The 18170-nt window shown below is 46.6% G+C and overlaps 1 long non-coding RNA gene across 1 annotated transcript; it reads right to left on the bottom strand.

Annotated features, from left to right (window-relative positions):
* Positions 1-8579: 8579 nt before the first annotated feature.
* LOC118631047 lies at positions 8580-13467 on the bottom strand. The gene is made up of 4 exons (XR_004959723.1): positions 13362-13467; positions 10909-11202; positions 10213-10396; positions 8580-9955 (listed from the first exon to the last, which is right to left on the bottom strand). It is a non-coding gene; the product is annotated as an uncharacterized LOC118631047 (long non-coding RNA).
* Between the last annotated feature and the right edge of the window lie 4703 nt (positions 13468-18170).

Raw genomic sequence — 18170 nt, 5'->3', positions numbered from 1 at the left:
AGTATTCAAACTACTTAAGAATATTTTAAGCAGTTAAATCCATTCTTCAGAATATATTTTACTTCTTCAATAATTTTGCGCATCTCATATTGTTATACAATTTTTTCTTATTTTTTCCACTTTTTAATTTCTCATTTAACTTGAGACAATTATACTAACTTCCACTTTTCTAAAAATGACGACATATCTAATTTTCATCTACAAGTTTTTTAAAGTAGATGCTGAGAATCAGAACGTCAGATGTTGATACTTTTTTAGCACTTTGCATAGACTTTCTTAAAATGTATTTTAAAGACATTTGTCCACTCTGTATGCTCTTACACTAAAATGTATTTTAATTCCACATCTATCAAATAGTTATTTCTATTTTATTTCTTTTGTTTTTATCACATTAAACTGTAAATGTAATTTATTTTCAACTACTCTTACCGATTGTGAGCATAAGTTTTGCTACCTCGTGACATTATATTTCCACCCATTGAGAGGACTTCTGAAGTCAGAATTAAAGTTCTCATGGAAGTCGGGTGTGATGGAGACTTAAGGGCAGAGCCTAACCATAGGCTTAGAAAAATAAACCAAAATAAATGGAAGCAAGAAAAACTTGTGTAAAGATTCCAAAATAATGTTATAAGAATGTTATAAGAATGTGTGCAATAGAAGGGACACTTGAAGATGGTGAAAACTCATAGAAGCACTCATGGTTCACCAAAATACCAATTCATGAAAATATTGATTCCTGTTCAATCTGTTCTTTCAAAGTCACAGAATAGATTTATTGCTGGAACACTCTAATGACCCAGCCTCATGATACTGTGGTAGAAAAAATTCTCGTGATAGATCATTGAGCAACTTTTTTATTACGCTGATAGGTTTTATTTATTTGTTCATTTTTGACAAGGGGATTTCCTCCCTGAAGAACATGTCGATAATCTTGATCAAGAAATGGTTGGGGAGAAATTATTATTACCTTCATTTTACAGATGAGGAATACAGTCTGATGATTACCATGTATACAACTAATGATAATACAAAACAGAATAAAACGAATGCTAAAAAAAAAGGTGTAAATAATGTAAGCAGAAGGGAGGAAGGAACAATTAATTCCAGCGGGAAGGACACACCCAAAATCTAATAGAAAAGTTATATTTCAGCTGAGACGCAAACACTAAGAAAAAATTTGCCAATATAAATAGTTAGCTGTAAAGCCACATGGCAATAATAGCACCAATATCAGGCCAACTCCAGCAGCAGGTAATCAATACAGATTTGTCTACTTGACCCGAAAAAACTTGTCCCGTGTGCTCCGTTGGCTCCAATAGGGAGAACACGTCATGACTTTTCAGTCAGCCCATATCGTTGTCTACCTTGGACTCGCACGTTATGTGTCCAGGTGTATTAGATGCAGTGCACGTGAGTGTGCAAAGAACAGAAGACAAAGACTAGAAGCCAGCGTTCTCTGTGTGCTCCAGTTCAAATCCATTGCTGGCATTACCCTGAGACAGTGTCAGGGAACTGGGCCCTGGAAGCTCAGCTGAACTGGCAAGGTGGTTTCCCAGAAAACAGGGAAAACAAATCATAGTTGATAAGAGAAAGAGGTGACAGCCAGAGTCAGTACCAAACAACCACCCTGAAAGATAAGACAAGACTATGAGAAAATAAATCATGAGGACAAACCTCCAGGAGGCCAGGTTATGAAGAAAAGAAAGTATGGACGTAAAAACTAGGAACAAGACATAGCTGGAGACGCCTACCTCTTTGGGGCTCTTCCCTCCCTACTGATCGGACTGAGATTAAGTGGGGAAGGGGGCCAAGGACAGGACAATTTTTTCACACCCAGGGAGTGTGGCATTTCTGCCAGAGATGAGGGACTTCCACAGTTGCAGACCAGTATGAACACAGAGGAGGCTGAGAACTAAGTGGTTTAGTTTGGAAACCAAGTCACCCAACTCATAGAAAAGAAATCCAGAGTCAAGATCAGGTAGGTAAAAGGTAAAGACAACAAAAAGGGAGACGAGGAAAATAGAGCTCAGGTCCAGAGGATGGACCAAGTTGGCCACCCATGTACTGCATCAGGGTACTTAGACCCTGTAGTTTGGTACCCAGAGGTTCATGGGACCACGGGAAATGGGCACTGAGATTATAAAGAAGCTATGCACCATGCCCAGTGGTTCTCTCAAAGGGTTAACAATTTCATTTTCAGTATCACGTGCAGTTGATCTACTCTACGTACATAACAATTTGTAATTTTCCATGCGTGTTCTTCACTGGCATCCCATTTGCTTTGAAAGCAATTTGTGGGGAGGAGCGAATAAGTACACTTGGTTTCATCACCCAGATATAACTGTTCCAAGCTCCTTGAGATGTTCCCACCAGTAACATTCTTTAGATTGTTTTCCTTTCTTTGCAACAGTTAAGGTCTCTCATTGCGAAGAAAAGCAAGTACACCAGTCTGCTGTGTGCTCAGCCCCCACACTAGGTAATGGAGAACTTTCAAAGTAAAATTATTATCGGTTCCTGTTCTGCCTCTTACGCACCAGAAGAATGATGGCCCCAGTGTGGTCTGACTGCGCAGCAGGGTGTTGAAGTTCTCCTTCAGAGTGCTAGTGTTCCTTCTCTGCCTACTTGCCCGATATTATTCTCCACCATTTGAAAGCCCCTGGCTTTGTGAATTCACAGCAGCAAACCATGAATGATAGATGAGAAGAAAATTCTAGCCTTTCTAACTGTTAAACTGTGAGCATCCAGACAACGCCTCCACTCTCTCCAGAAAGCCCAATTATCTGCAGGAATACCAATAACCTAAGGACAACAAAAATGCTTGTTTGGAAAATAAAATGATTTCAAGAGGAGTGGAGAGATAAAATCCAAAGGAAGAATTAGAAAGAGAGGTAAACAATTCATATTGCAAGGGGGATGGTATATTTTTTGCCTTTTCATGTTTTCAACCCTTCTGTCTGCAGCAAGAGAATCTGTGAATGAAAACTATTTACACACACACACACACACACACACACACACACACTACACCACACCACCTGCCCTGTTTAAATCTATATTCTTTACCTGCTGTGTTATTATTATATTTTTTAATAAAAAAGAAATGGTCTATTTTATTCTTTACTGTGGTCATTTCAAATCAGTCCAGTGTCATGATAGCATAGTGACTATTTTCTAGCAAAAGCAAACAGCACACGACTCGGCCTGAGCTACACCTACAGTGCTGGCCTCATATCACCGCTGCTGGTACGGGCAAAGCGGAGCCTTCTGCGTGGCTCTGGTCTGGGCTCCTTATTCCATGGATGGGGGCAGGCGGCGGGGGCGGGGAGAGGATGTCATGGGGCTCGGAGGGAATTAGACCGCTGGACACCACAACCAACTTCCTGTCCACCACACAGAGAAGGTGAAAAGTTTGTTTTAATTCCTAGTTGGCCAATTACCAGCTTTATAATCTTAGGCAAATTACTTAAAGTCTCTGAGCCTTTTTTCTTTTTTTTTTTTACCAATACATTGAGGGAAGTCATAGCAGCTTAAAGTATTGTACTGAAGATTAGCTATAATATATGCAAAGCAGAGTATCTGAAACATAATGGTGCATAAGTAGATATTAAATTCATTTGTTTAATATTAAAAATTAGGGATTCAGTCCTCTTTGATTAGGAAAATTAGTTATTGTTTTAGTTATTTCTCTAAGTGCCTTTTCTTGGTTATTACACTTAATTTTTTTCTTTAAAATGGATTTTGTAACTCTAGTGTCTGAAAATGAAGTAATGAGTTAGTCAATGATATAAGAAAATTATTCTCATTTCTCTCTTGATTAATATTATCGATCAAACGTGTATCTTTAATGGCAATATTTCTAGAGGCTGCCTGCTGAATTATGGGAGGCAAGCTCGCACTGAGACCTGACTCTGAATCTGGAACTTGTCCCTCAGTTACCCTTTTGCTTGAGCAAGTCACTGAGACTCTCATTTTTGTTTGACTCCGAAAAGCAGTAACAGAGAAAGAGGACTCCCATTCTCCTTTGCTTAGAAAAGGGTGAGGAAGGAAGGTATCAAGGCAAAGACTGCAAGGGCCCGATGATGAGAAGGGCCTGGAGCAGGGCAGAGGGGAAGGTACAGCCGAGGCCAGGGGGTCTGCACTGGACAGGGATGTGGGGGTCTGCACTGGACGGGGAGGCGGGGGTCTGCACTGCACGGGGAGGCGGGGGTCTGCACTGGACAGGGATGTGGGGGTCTGCACTGGACGGGGAGGCGGGGTCTGCACTGGACGGGAAGAGCTGGCAGCACCTGGTCAGGAGATGACAGCAAGGTGTGGTGCAGCGGTAGTGGAGGTCCCGCCCTGGGTGTGAAATCCCTCAAGGAGAGAAAATTCCTTTCACTCTGTTTTCTCCTCCACGCCTCCCTGTGTCCCTGCCTTCTTACATCGCCCATCGACTGATCTTCCCACCGAGATGCCTGTGACGTGCCCTCCCCAGGCTCCTGCCACTGCTGTGCTCTAGGTGCCCCGCATCTCTCCTCTGCCTGGACAACTGCTCGGCTCCTAGACAGGCCCTGCCATCCGTCCGCCCCTCCCCCCAGGTCCCTCCTCCCCACGCATCCTCTGGATGGACGCATTAGCATGGGTAGCGAGATATTAATAAAGGAAAAGGCAAAGGGAATCAGACATTAAGAAGCCTAATCTACTGGGAAGCTACAGCTTCACTCATTCTCCTGGGGATTACAGAATTGCCCAGTCAAAAGATTAACATCCCTCCTTCCCCACAGAGGGAGAAAGGACCAGCTTCCAAATCTCCGCGGGTAAAACCGGCCCACGCACCTGGACCAAGGCTGCAGGAATAAACAATAAAGGGGACGGTCCTCTGCTGGGCGCGCGCCCAGGAGACGCCAGGATGGCGCAGAGGGAGATGCTTCTGTGCACAGTGGGCGGCAAGATGCCGCTCAGAAGGGGCGGAGCCTACTCTGGGCAAAGGATCTGATTGGATAAGGGCCACAGAACCCCAGAAGATCTAGGAAATGGATTGGTTAGAGGGAGGATCCAACACCAGCCTGGGGAGGATTGAGAAATTGATTGGTTATTTTGAAAAAGCGCCTGGTTGTTCCCAAGCCCCAGATAATATGGTCCGAGCTTAACAATGCTGTTGGCCTTCCTCCTGGTAGCACGTGCCCGCCTGGTTTGTCCCCTGTTCTCTCTCCCCAGCAGCCATGCGGACCTAGCAGCTGCAGATTGGCACCCCGGGGAATCAAGGGCAGGCTCCGGGCGCCACCGGAGCAAAGCATCGCAGTGCCAGCCTAAGCCAGCCAGATGGGGTCAGAGACTCAGCTGGACTAAGCCTCAGCATGGCACAGAATCTTTTGACACTGGCCTTTGTTCTGGGCCTGATGAAGACTGGGTTGGACTTTCGCACAGTGAGATGGACAGAGATGGGACACCGAGAACCTGGTCGCAGGCATTCTCACCCAGCCCCGGAAATCTCACCACTAAACCCCACCCTCCCAGGCAGGCTATTCTCACAGCTCCATGGAAGGACCCCATTTCCACTGGCAACAGAGGCTCTGCCCCCTCCTCTTGCAAGGAGAGAAAATCCCAACTCCTGGGTGTGGCACACAAGGTCTGTTATACCCAGTTCCTGACTTCCTCTCCTGCCTGACAGTCCACTGTTTCCCACCACAAATCATATCCTCCACCCCGACCAAATGACTCATCATTTCCCCAACGCACATGGTTTTTCTTCTGCCTCAGATCCTAGCTCTACTTCTGCACACGGCCCGTCCTTCCCTGGTGATCTCCTGGTACCACGCGTGGGAGTCACCACCCACCTCCCATAGGAGACAGTAGTCTTTTCTCATAGGACCACCAGTGCCCCACTTCCAGTTAATCACGTCAATCGGTGCATGTCCTTCTCAGCGCAGGGCTGGGCACAGGGCTGAGCCACTGAAAATTCTCCATCCCCCATCCTTCAACCACAGAGGATGACCCCATGGAGAGCCCGTTCCAAGCGAAGCTCATCAGTCTTTCCCCTGGACTGATACATGAGCACGGGAAAGATAGCATCTTTGTTTAGCTGTTATGCTAAGAGAGCAGGATGTGGGTCCAGCTGTGCTGGTCACCTGGTCTCCCTGAGGTCAGACCTCATTTACAGGATGAAGCCCCACAGAGACATGCGGAGCTGAACGGTAAGGAGACACAAGGCCCTGGGGACCTCAGCACGGAGATCGACACTGTGTCCACTCAGTGAATACGAACGTGTCTAATGAATAATAAAGAGATGGTTGGTGATATGTGGGACAAACCGGAATTAATGATGGGTGGGCAGACAGACAGATGGGCGATGTACACCTGCACCATCTTAGGACCAGAGGAAGAAACTAGAAAGGCACGCAGTACAGAACTCCTCTCTTCTTTATGTTACACGCTCTTCTCAGCAGCTCAGCACCTTCCCGGTTGCTTTGTGAAGCCATGCTCCGAGGCCCCAGGAGTCTGTGATGTTCCTGCTGCTGCCATTGTTTAACCGGATCAGATAAAAGGCTTCTCCAAAAGTCTCAGCTGTGTGCACTTCAAACAGCTTGTTATGATTCATCGGTGGCCATATCAAGCTCATTCTGCCTGGCTCTAATTGACATTATATTTAGATTTATTGCCACGGCTGACTTTATTCTTTTGCACTTTTAATTGTATTATCTTCTGAAGGGGAAAATATTAGAGCTTGAGTGGAATTATATTAAGTTACAAAATCTGAAGCAAAAGATTCCGAAGATTGATGATACTCAGCACTGTCGTGGGGATGCAGAGAAGAGAACCCACATACTCTGCACATGGAAGTTGTATATTGGCAAAAGTTTACTGGAGGATATTTTGACAATATGTGTCAAAATCTGAAATGCCCTAGCAACTCTATTTAGGGGAATTTTTGCCCAAAGAACTAACTGAATAATTATTCAAACATTTCTATATACAAAGAATATTCATTGCATTATTTTTTTTTTTTTTTTTTTTAGTTAATCCTCACCTGAAGATATTTTTCCATTGATTTTTTTTTTTTTTTTTTTAGATAGAGTGGAAGAGAAGGAGGGAGAAAGAGAGAGAAACATCGATGTAAGAAAGACACATTGACTGGTTGCCTCCTGCACGACCCCAACTGGGGCTGGAAATTAAACCTGCAACCCAGGTACGTGCTCTTGACCTGAACTGAACCCAAACCCCTTTGGTTCATGGGCTGACTCTCTAACTACTTAGCCACACAGCCAGAGCCATTACTATTTTTAATAGTGAAACACTAAAAACATCCAAACTGTCTGTCAATATGGGATTATTTATATCAATGTTAACACACCAAGACAGTGTAACACTGCATATATACATTAAAAATATTACATATAGCTATAGACATGCACATATTTGGATAAAGACATAGATATAAATGCAAAGGAATATGTAAGTGCATGTATATATAGGCAGCTATATAAATAAAGGTGAAAAGATTTTACTGATATATTGTTAAAGTTAAAAAATTAAGTCACAGACTAAATATATAATTTTACTTCTATTGAAAATAATGTAATATTCACATATATGTACTTATATACATCAAAAAAAGCTAAAAGTATATTTGGCAAACTATTACCAATAGTTCTCTCAGGGGATTAGATAATAGAGAGCTTTCATTTTATTTATGTTTTTAATATGTTTTATTGATTTTTAGAGAGAGAGATACACTGATTGGCTGCCTCCTGCACACCCCCTACTGGGGATCAAGCCCGAAAGCCAGGCATGTGCCCTGATCAGGAATCGAACCAGGACCTCTCAGTCCATAGGACGATGCTCAATCCAGTGAGCCATACTGGCTGGGCCGTTTTATTTTTTTTCACATGTCTGTATTATTTGATTTTTAGTGGTTAGTAGGTATATATTTTAATAATAAGATTAATAGGAAAGAGATCTCTGTTTGGGGGGGAATAGTTTCCATATGTTGCTCTTTATTCTGTGGGGTGTACACTGATTATGCACACTTCTGTCTGCATGCTATCAGATGTATCTAGGCAAACATGAGCGTCTTCTGTGCACAGGTCAGCAGTGAGGCCGCACCAGGAGCAGGTGTACACCACGTATCGGGGCGTGCTGATGTGTGCTTTGGAACAGACAAAACTATAGACTGAGAACATACGTGTATTTTTTTTTTATTTCTCACTTGAGGATTTTTTTCCATTTATTATCAGATAGAGTGGGAGGGAGGGAGAGACAGAGAGACATAGAGAATCATCGATGTGATAGAGCCACATCGACTGGTTGCCTCCTGCATGACCCGACCGGGGCTGGGAACAAACAGCAATGGAGGTAGGTGCCCATGACCTGAATCAAAACACAACTCATTGGTCCACGGGCCGACGCTCTACCACTGAGCCAAACCGGCCAGGGCCACACATGCGTGTCTTCATACATTTATCTCATGAGACTGGAGAGAGAGAGCCAACCGAATTCTGATTCCCAAAATGAGAATATGTGTAAAGATTAAGCCCTGGAATCAGAAAAGCTCACGTGTCTGGGAATGTGAGCAAGACATCACCAGGGACAGGCTGATCATTGGAACATAAACGATGAAAATAAGAACTTCGAAGAAAAGCCAACCTCAGTCTTCGGCTGCAGGAAGCCGAGGAAGGTGGCAGAGGACAGGTTTCCAAGGGACCCCACCGCCACTGCAGACTGTTGCATTTTTTGTTTCAGTTCTAGTTTCTTCTATTTAAAAATCAATCAAAACTTGTTTGGTTCTTTCATTCCAATGGAAGGCAGCGAACGTCTCTGGAGAAGAGCATGGTTTCACAGAGAAGTTTCTAAGCCCATAGGACGGAGCTGGTCGACTTGAGGGTCCCGGCTCTGCACCCTCATTCCTGTTTCTTCGTTTGCAATGGGACGTGGTTCCTTCGCAGAATTCCACGTGGAGGTGTGGACGTGGAAGGTTGTCCTCAACCCTGAAGCACTTGCAAAGACGTGAGCCTTTTAACTGTTCTCATTATGTTTCTCACCCTAGTTGTCAGGAGGTTAAAAAAAAAAAAAAGTCTCGCTGTTCGAGTCCAGTTGAAAGGGAGAAAGGAGAGAGGATTTGGAGAGATGAAGTTCAAGTCTTCTGACACCTCAGCCGATGAGTGCCCACGGACAAGCCCACGTGGAGATGCCGGCGTGTGTCCGCTCCTGAAGAAAGGGATTTCTAACCCTGTTCCCAGGGTGGTGTGTGGCTCAAATGAGACAATGGTGATGGAAAAACTTCATACACTGTGTGTCCTGCGCGTATCAGCTATCGTCAACGATACCAGCAATGACAGTTGTTCTAGAAAAACCGGAGCTGGGGGCTAACGTGGAAAACACAGGTGTAATTCTGGAACTGGAGCTAAAAGGTGGAAGCGACCTCGGTATAGAACTGGGCTCCATTGAAATACAAGAAGGAGCAGTGGGAATGTTTGGCCAAGCAGCCGGTTCAGGGTTGGTGGTTGGAAAATTCCCAAGAGGCGACATCAAGGGTCGAGGGACCGTTCCTGCTTGTTCCTGAAGTGACCAAAGGGTCCTCTCGCCGAAGGCAGGCGGAGGGTCAGCGTCGCCTGCGTGGTCACCCCCCCCCCCCATGCCTTCTTTCTTTTCTGTTTCGTTCTATTTCAGACGGACAAGGAGTCTCGTTTTAGAAAATAACATACAGCAAAGCACTGGTAGTGTGTAAAGAGCTTGTACTAACATTGGCTTTCTTCAAAGTTGTGCTGTTCATCACTTACGCTAAGACCACCAGGAGCCCACGGGGCCTCTCAGTCCTCAGGGGAGCCCTGCACGGTTCCCTGCTCCTGGGTGGGGAAGAGGTTTTCAACGGGGCCTTTGCGGAGGCGAAGCCAGCACTGTGACCCTTATCATCATGATGTGAACTTGGCATCATCCTTTTGTCCAAAACATCTGCCTGAAAGATTGTGGCAGGAAGCAACTGATAAAAAAAAAAAAAAAAGGAAGAATTTAGCTTAGCCTGTCACTCACGTTGCTGGAATTAAAGCAATTTGCATTTCTAAAATGTATCCGTTCTATTCACAGCCTGCCATAGAGATGGAAAAGGCTGGGGGGGAACAGCCCTTCCATCAGCGATCCTGGGGGTGAGGCAATTGCTAACAGAATCCCAACCTAGATTTCTCCGCAGGACACCCGAGTGCCAGCTTCCACAGGTGAGTGGGTGTGAGTTCCACTTACCTTCTCCGGTGACTAATTACCAGGGTCCTGGCACCCAGAGACGTCAGAGCTGATTAGAGAACTTGCTCTCCAGCACAGGAAACACAGGTCACAGAACTGTACCTGCAGACCCAAAGGCTGTTCTTAAATCTTCCGTGAGCTCACTTGGGACGGGAAGGGCAGGAGCTGACAGGGTTCTACAATCCTACTTGCACAAAGGAAAGAAATAATGAACAGTGAAACTCAGAAGAGCAGTGAGCAAGGGGGGAGAAATGAAAGTGTCTTTTAAAAATAAGCCACTAAAAATTGCCACTGGAACTGTATATGTTCCCAACCAGCAGTGACCCATGAGAGTCATCTATCTCTTTCTCCCTGTCTTTGGACAGTGTCACCCCAGGCGTTACCCTAAGACATTAGTCATCACCCCAAGGTCACACAAGTTGGAGGACCCCCCAATTCGCTGATGCTTGAGGGAGTCCCCAAACTTTAATCTATGTTTCTCAAGGCCAGATTGCTCTAGGCTCACAATGATAAATTGGAGACACAGGTTTATGATTTAACACCATAATTTTCTCTATTCCGAGAAAAGCCCAGTGCTAGCACCCTCTAGATCATCCCTTTCCTTCTGGCTCAGCACGTGTCATCTCAGCAACGCACCAACAAGAGCCCAGAACGCATTCCCCTCCACCGGCCAACAAGAGAAATTACTCCAAGTACCTGTGAGCCCAGCAGAATTCCCTCGAGATTTGTTTGGGTGGAGGCGTGGGGAACAGGGGGCAATGTATCCAGCAGAACCCAGCTGGATCAATCAGGTACGACGGAATGAACACGTGACCCCCAAACCTCAAGGCTTCCAATACTAGTTCTGCTGCCTGTCCTGCCCCGTCGATCGCAGCGGGCCCTGGCTCCGTTCCCATGTTCCTCCAGGGAGAGGCGGCCGGGCGTTTTCTCTCTGGAACATGGCCAGTCCCACGGAAGAGGGAACCACTCACCGATGCCTAGAGCTTTCGCCTGGAAAATGACGCACATCAATTTCACTCACGGTTTATTGACCAAAGCGGGTCACGTGGCCAGGCCTGAGTTCTGAGCGTGGGGATGCAGAACGCTCCCTCAGGAAAAGGCACCAAATATAGCTGAACAACAATACCGTCCGCCGTGTCAGCACTTGTAAATTGCACAGTGGACAGCATGGGCTCAGAGTGCTTTGGCAGGGTCCCCAGAGAGAGGTCTCCCCTCTCCTCTGCTCCTCTTCCCCACCTCCAGAGCCAGACAACCTCCCCCGGTCTCACGCGAACCCCCTGAAATCGTAGCTCTTGAACACACAACCCTGCTACACCAGCCGCTCGTCCAGGTCTTCTTTGGAACACAGGACTGCGGGTGTCAGCCGTTAAAATAATAGTATTTTCTGTGTCTGGTTTTACAAGAAAGCCCAGGACGGAAGCGGGAAGAAAAGCAGAACCCAGCCTCCTGAAAATAGCAAGTTTACATCTTAATCTGTAACAGCTCCAAATGCCAGGAAGCCCACAAGGAGACGCAGGGGAAGCTGACACCTGGGCAGAGCAGGGGAGTGTGCCAAGTGCGTGTTCTCCGGACCTGGGGGTGAGGTGGCGACCTGCTCCTGACGCCGCTGCCCAGCTGTAGCCCCAGGGATGCTGGTGGACAGAGGACAAGGCCCAGGCGGTCGGTGGCAAACACTCGAGACAGATCTTTGTTTCGTGTTCTGAGGTTAGGTGACAAAAAAGATCACCTTTTCATGGGCTTATTAGCTCCTTGTATAACTTCTTTTGTGAAGTGTCTGTTCAAATGATTTGCCCAATAAGAAAAAGCCAGATAATTCTATTTTTTAAAAGGAAAAGAGATATGAACAGGCATTACATAAAATTGCCTATTAAAAGTTTCTAATAGGAAATGAAAAGATACCAACATTCATCTAAGAAAGTAAACTATAATTCACACAAGAAATGTTGGAATATTGTTTTGGTGAGGATGTAATACAACTGGACATCTCAAATATTCGGAATAGAAATTGGTGCAAACACATTGGATACCTCTTTAGATGTATCTAGTAGCCCTAAATGCAGACCCACCCTATAAACCACCAAGCCCACTTACAGTCTTATCGCTCCAAAAAATGAATACATTTGTCCACCAAAAAATATGAACAAAGATGTTTATAGCAGGTTTATTTGCCATTACCAAAAGCTGGAAATAACTCAGTTATCAACAGAAAAATGGATGCATACATGGTGGTATAGTCAAATAATGGACTACCACATAACAATAAAAAAATAACCAACCACTCATGTAGATGTAACATGGGTGATTCTAAAAAGAAAATTACTTGGAGCAAAATAAGCCACACTGCAGTTACCTGACGTTCAAGAGCAGGAACATCTACCGGTGGTGAGGAAAGTTCAGTTGTGATCATGTCAGGGGTGGAGAACTGATGGTGAAGAGACAGAAAAGATGGGTCCCAGACACACTGTCTCTGTACAGCGGTCACACGTGATGTACAGGAAGTTTCATCAAACTCTGCCTAAGATAATTGCTCTCTAGGTAGTTGACTGAATGTGTTATACATCAGTTTTAAAAATGAACTTTACCAAAGAATGGAAACCTTGCCAATTTCCATGAGAAAATAAATTTTCTCATTTCAAAAAAAAATAATGTTGAAGTTGAAAGCTCTTTTTCAAATCTGTAGTGCATCTCAACAGATGGGTTAGAATTAATCAGGTGAAGAAGGAAATCACATTTTAAAGAGAAGCAAGAGAGAACAAGAATCATTAAGGCAAGCCCAGCCGGTGTGGCTCAGTGGTGGAGCGTCGACCCTGCACCAAGAGGTCGCCAGTTCAATTCCCAGTTGGGGAACATGCCCGGGTTGTGGGACCAATCCCCATTGGGGGCATGCAGGAGGCGCCAGTCGATGTTCTCTCTATCAATGTTTCTATGTCTCTCCCTCTCCCTTCCTCGCTCTCTAAAATCAGTAAAGAAAAAATGTTTTTTAAAAAAAGAAGAATCATTAAGGCAATTATCAGCAGTGCAGATCTAGTCGGTTACGGGGTAAAACCTGGATGACCAGCATCTTTAGACACCTGCTCTTGGGTTTCCAGAAAACGGGAACCATGGAGAACGTAAGATGTCTAAGAGACCTAGGGTGATGATTCACTTACACGAACTGGTATTTCACTCTGGGAAGCAAACAGAGAAAATGGTGCTCGTTTGTTTCTCCAGATGGGATCCAGAAGTTTCCAAAGGAAGCTGGAACAGCCTGGCTTGAACGTTACCATCTCTCTCCTCCTCCCAGATGCCTGGGCAGAGGATTCATAACAACACACATGGGATTGTTTTCTCTGGGCCCGGTCTTCGTCTGTAAGAATAAAGGCTTGGAATAAAGGCTTGGGTTCTCTTGTTGTCATTCTTCCTGCCCTGCTCAACTGTCCCTGGGCAGGATGCCTGTGGGGTGTAGACCGGTGATTAAAAATGTCCTATTCACTACCGTGAACGTCAGCCTTTCAACCCAGACTTAGACTCTGAACTGCAGGAGCACCGGCATTTCACGGCTAATAGTAGCCTATTGTTCCCCCTGATCACGCGTACCCTGGCCTCCCCGGTGACTGACAGAGGCAGCCTTGGGAATGCACGCTTATCTGGTGGGAACAGACTAGATGCTATCAGGTTCGTTTCAGAACATCTCTGAGCAACATTTCTCTCTTTTTGTCTTTTTTTTTTTTTGGTGACCAGAAAAAGTAGGTCAGAGGGAGGGGGGCCTGGGTGAGCCACACGGGCCAAGTTGGGGCACATCATGTCAGCCACACTGTCCTTTTCCCCCTCTGGCTCCCCTTTCTCCTCACTGGGGCCCACCTCGTGGTTTCGGGTTCAATTAGGAAGGAAACCGCCTGCTGATTTGAAGATACTGTGGGTCTTTCTCTCCTAACTGCAGAAGCCTGATAAGAACGCAGGGGTGATGTGAGAACGTAACTGATTACAGCAATGTTTAAACCAGACAGACGCAGGGGAGAGGGGGCAGCGCGCTGGTCACAGCTATGGAGTACATGTCTTCGTGAAAAGAGGAAAATAAGCCATTGTGCTTTGTGGTTTAACTTTGGAAGAGGGCGTCAGGACAGAGCCGACTATTTCCTGAACACGGGTGGGGCCGTGGGCGAGTCTCTCCGACTCCGTGGATCTAGGGTGTTCCATCTCTGCAGGAGAATCCTCAACAGGAGGCCCCAAGGGCCCTCTGGGCTCTGAATTCCATGACTCGGCTAATTCTAGAATTCGATGAGCTTGTTTTTGGTTTGGGTTTTTGGAATAAAATCTGTTGGGTCACATCTGGTAAGAGGCAGAGCACACGTGGTCCCACTGTGCGCTCCAGCGTCATGGTCCTCACTCTGCTGGACACACACAGCGGCGGCCTCTGCCCTCACCCTCTGCTGGCGAGAACCTTCTGGTCCTCCTCGGGCAAGTGTGGACACTCCCTGCCTCTCGGAGTTGCTGTATTTTCTAGAAAGCCAGGTACGGTGCCTGGCTTCGAGAAGCTGACATTAGCATGTCTAGTTCCCACGTACCGGAGCACAGACGCTGGAGCCAGACTTCGTGGGCCTGAATCTGAGCCCCGCCGGGTTCTGTGTTACCTGGGACAAAGTGCTCGACCTCTCTGCCTCAGCTGCCTGGTCTGTGAAGGGAGATAATACCACCTCCCTCACTGGGTTAGGGTAAGGTTTGAATGGATGACTGTATAATGCATTTAAATAGTATTTGGCACATAATAAAGGCTATTATTTTTTAATTAAATGAAATGTGTGCAGGTGCATGTGTGTGTGTGTTTGAAAATCATTGGTGGCACCATCCCCATCACCACCCAGGAGGGCCTTTGGAGGTCTGCAGGCCCAACTTCCTCATTGGGCTGGTGACCTTTGACACTGTCGGCCACTTGCCTTTTACAAAGCGTTTTCACATCTCTGACCCTGCTTGAGTTTGTGAAGAGGTCACGCCCCATATAATGGACAGGAACTGGAGTTGGGATGAGATCCAGGGCTCCTCTGCCCAGAGTCTTCTGTGCCATTACCTACTTAGCAGCAGCTGGTACCGTCTAACACGCCAGACTTAGCCCGGGTTATCTGGTTTCACCCTGAGCTTGACGCAGGAGACCGATGTTACCAGCTCATCTTCAATGATGTGAAGGAACCCGCATAAGGTCACATAGGCGTGAAGTGACAAATTTGGAACGACAGAGTCCAGATCTGTGTTATATTTCTGTGCTTCTGGTGAGACTGTGTGATAATAATGTCTAGATGCTAATGCAAGTTTCTTCAAAAAAGGCTGGTCTTCCTACATTCAAATCCTGCTCTATCTCTTACAGCTGTGGGACTTGGGGAACATTACTGAACTTCTCTGTACCTGTGAATTTGGGACAACAATGGTGTCAACCACATAGGGTTAGAATGAGAATGCATTGAGTTAAAATTTGTAAAAAGTTTAGCAAAGAGTCTGAAATTCAGTGAGCCCCATGCTAATGCTAAGTATCTCCATGCTACCCTTATGATTTCTGCAGGATCTATTATTGCCTTAGAAAGTGGAGGTTGAACTTTGGAAATCAGTCGAGTGTTAACCAAGCCTCGTAGTTCTTTTCTTATTTTTTTACCCCTATCTTTATTACCCAAAAAAAAAAAAAAATCCAAAGGTCTTAAGAAAAACAGTATACAACAGATTAAAAGGAAGTAGATCAAGGCAAGAAAATAAAGGCCAGATTCGTTCATTACACTTAGGTCACGAAGTGCTGCGCGTTTCCAAGATCAGTTCACAAAGTCAACTTGATTTCTAGCCGTCCGTGCAAAGAGGGACGTGAGACCAGAGGATGCAAACGGAAATGAAACACTCCGGAGAGGCCACGTGGTCCCATGGCCGTGCACAGAGGGCAGTGTGCACACAATGCCCCACTCTAAAGCCCGGCCTGGCCAACAGCTGATCATGTCTTTAGAAGCCGCTGGCCCAGAAGATCCCACCAGAAAACAGTCACAGGGGACCAACGGCTCTGTCGTGAGCAAGACTTGGGTTCCACCCGAGCCCCGGGCCCTCCTCGCTCCACAGCTTTCACTTCTGCATCTCCGGGTGGAGGTTCGGCTGTAAAAATAACGATGCCAACCGCTGGGTCCGACTTCACACCCGCGGTGTGGGCTTCGGGGCTGCAGCATCCCCTGGGCTTCTCTGAGGTCATCAACGTGCTGCCTTCAGGGCTGGTGACAGGCTGTGGAGCATACAGAATGGGGACGCCGTCAGGCAGACCCCCTGGATCAGGCAGGTGTCTGGGGACCACAGAAGAGCAGGCAGGTGTCCACACTCCAACCCTGATGCTGACGCCCCGGAGACATCAGCTCCCTCCATCCTCCAACTTCTGGAATCTCTCAAAATGCTGGGTCCTTCAGATGGATAGGATGGGGCCTTCATTTCTCTCAAAACCACTCTTCTTGTCCTCAGCCCTAGTCGGTTCTTCCTGAGACAGGTGGTTTTCACCTCGGCCCCCACCTTCCCAGCGGGAGGCCCCATCTCCATCCTTCTCCGCATCACCTGTCACCCACAGATCCCTTTCCCTGCGGCTCCTCCCTTATCAGCAACAGCAGATACTGCCCCGTCTAATCCCTGGGAGGATTTAAATAACCGATGCTGACGGCATTCATTTGTACAAGTCATGAAACTATTAGAATAAGCCTTCCATATCTCCGCTGGAGACACGAGGCCTCTCAACTCTGAAGTCCTTAAGCATCTTAAATTTAAATCACTCATCACATTTTGCCTGGTTTTATAGTTATTCAGATTCATAGCCTAACTTTCCCTTCCTTTCTTGAGGCAAAACCCATGCCCTTGCTCCTTAAATATCTAATGAGTGAATAAAGAAATCCCCCTAGGCCATCTTTGGGGGGATAGAGCAGTGAAGGGACATTACTCGGAAGGAGTCCTTCACCCACGGGGCACACACATCCATCAGCCCGGCGATAACTCGCTGGAGCAGCCGCAGGGAGACGGAGCTACGTGCCCGCGGAGCAGAGCAGGGATCCTCCACGACGTCGTGGGCAAGTGAATTATTTATAGCCAGCCAGCAGGGACAGGCGGCTAATGGGAGGCCTGGTAATTCACAGAGCACCTGACACTGAACATCCCAGCAGCCAAGTTAGAAAGGGAGACAGGAGGCTTATACAGTTCTGGGTGTCAAATCCAGCACCCCAGTTTCCAGGGGACCAACACATTTATCTTGTTGGGTTGGACTTCTGACAACCCTTTACCTCGGGGCCCTGAACTACGTAACGAAGAGCGTAACAGAAAGCATAGTTTTCAGTGGTCGAAATGACCGATGTAAGGTCAGATTGTTGATCCCTTGGGGGAAAGCAAATCCCCTGAAGAAGCGAAAAAAGAACCACGGTGAGGGTGTGGACAAGCCGAAGCATCCATGCCCTGCTGGTGGGACTAGAAGATGAGGCACCAGGCGGGGATCCAGTGCGCAGTTCCCTCTAAGACTGAACACGCCACTACCGTGTGTCACCTACGATGGCATCCCTGATGTTTACCCCGGAGAATAAAACCTTGTGTTCACACCCAGGCCCACACACGGATGTTTATAGCCACGTTATTTGTAAAAGCCTAAAACTGAGAACCACTCGGACGTCCATCACCTGGTGGACGGCTAGACACACTGTGGTATGTCCACACCGGGCACGCTATTCGAATATAACGTGGAGCAAACAGGGCGCGGGCAGCAACCCAGCGACTCTTCCGAGAACCGTGCCGAGTGAAAGCGTCCAGTCCCAAAGGTTACCTACTGTATGACCCTGTTTATAGGGCAGTCTTCACACACACAAACTGTAGAAATGGCCAACTGGTTACTGTTGCCAGCAGGAAAGAGGGGGTGGCCCCCTAAGGAGTCTGGGTAGAGGGGATGCTCTGCACCTTGGCTGCAACAATGTCAATACCCCAAGCTGTGACACTGT

The sequence above is a fragment of the Molossus molossus genome, unplaced genomic scaffold (genome assembly GCF_014108415.1).
Source record: "Molossus molossus isolate mMolMol1 unplaced genomic scaffold, mMolMol1.p scaffold_m16_p_15, whole genome shotgun sequence".
Taxonomy (NCBI): domain Eukaryota; kingdom Metazoa; phylum Chordata; class Mammalia; order Chiroptera; family Molossidae; genus Molossus; species Molossus molossus.
This window is presented reverse-complemented; position numbering and strand designations above follow the sequence as displayed.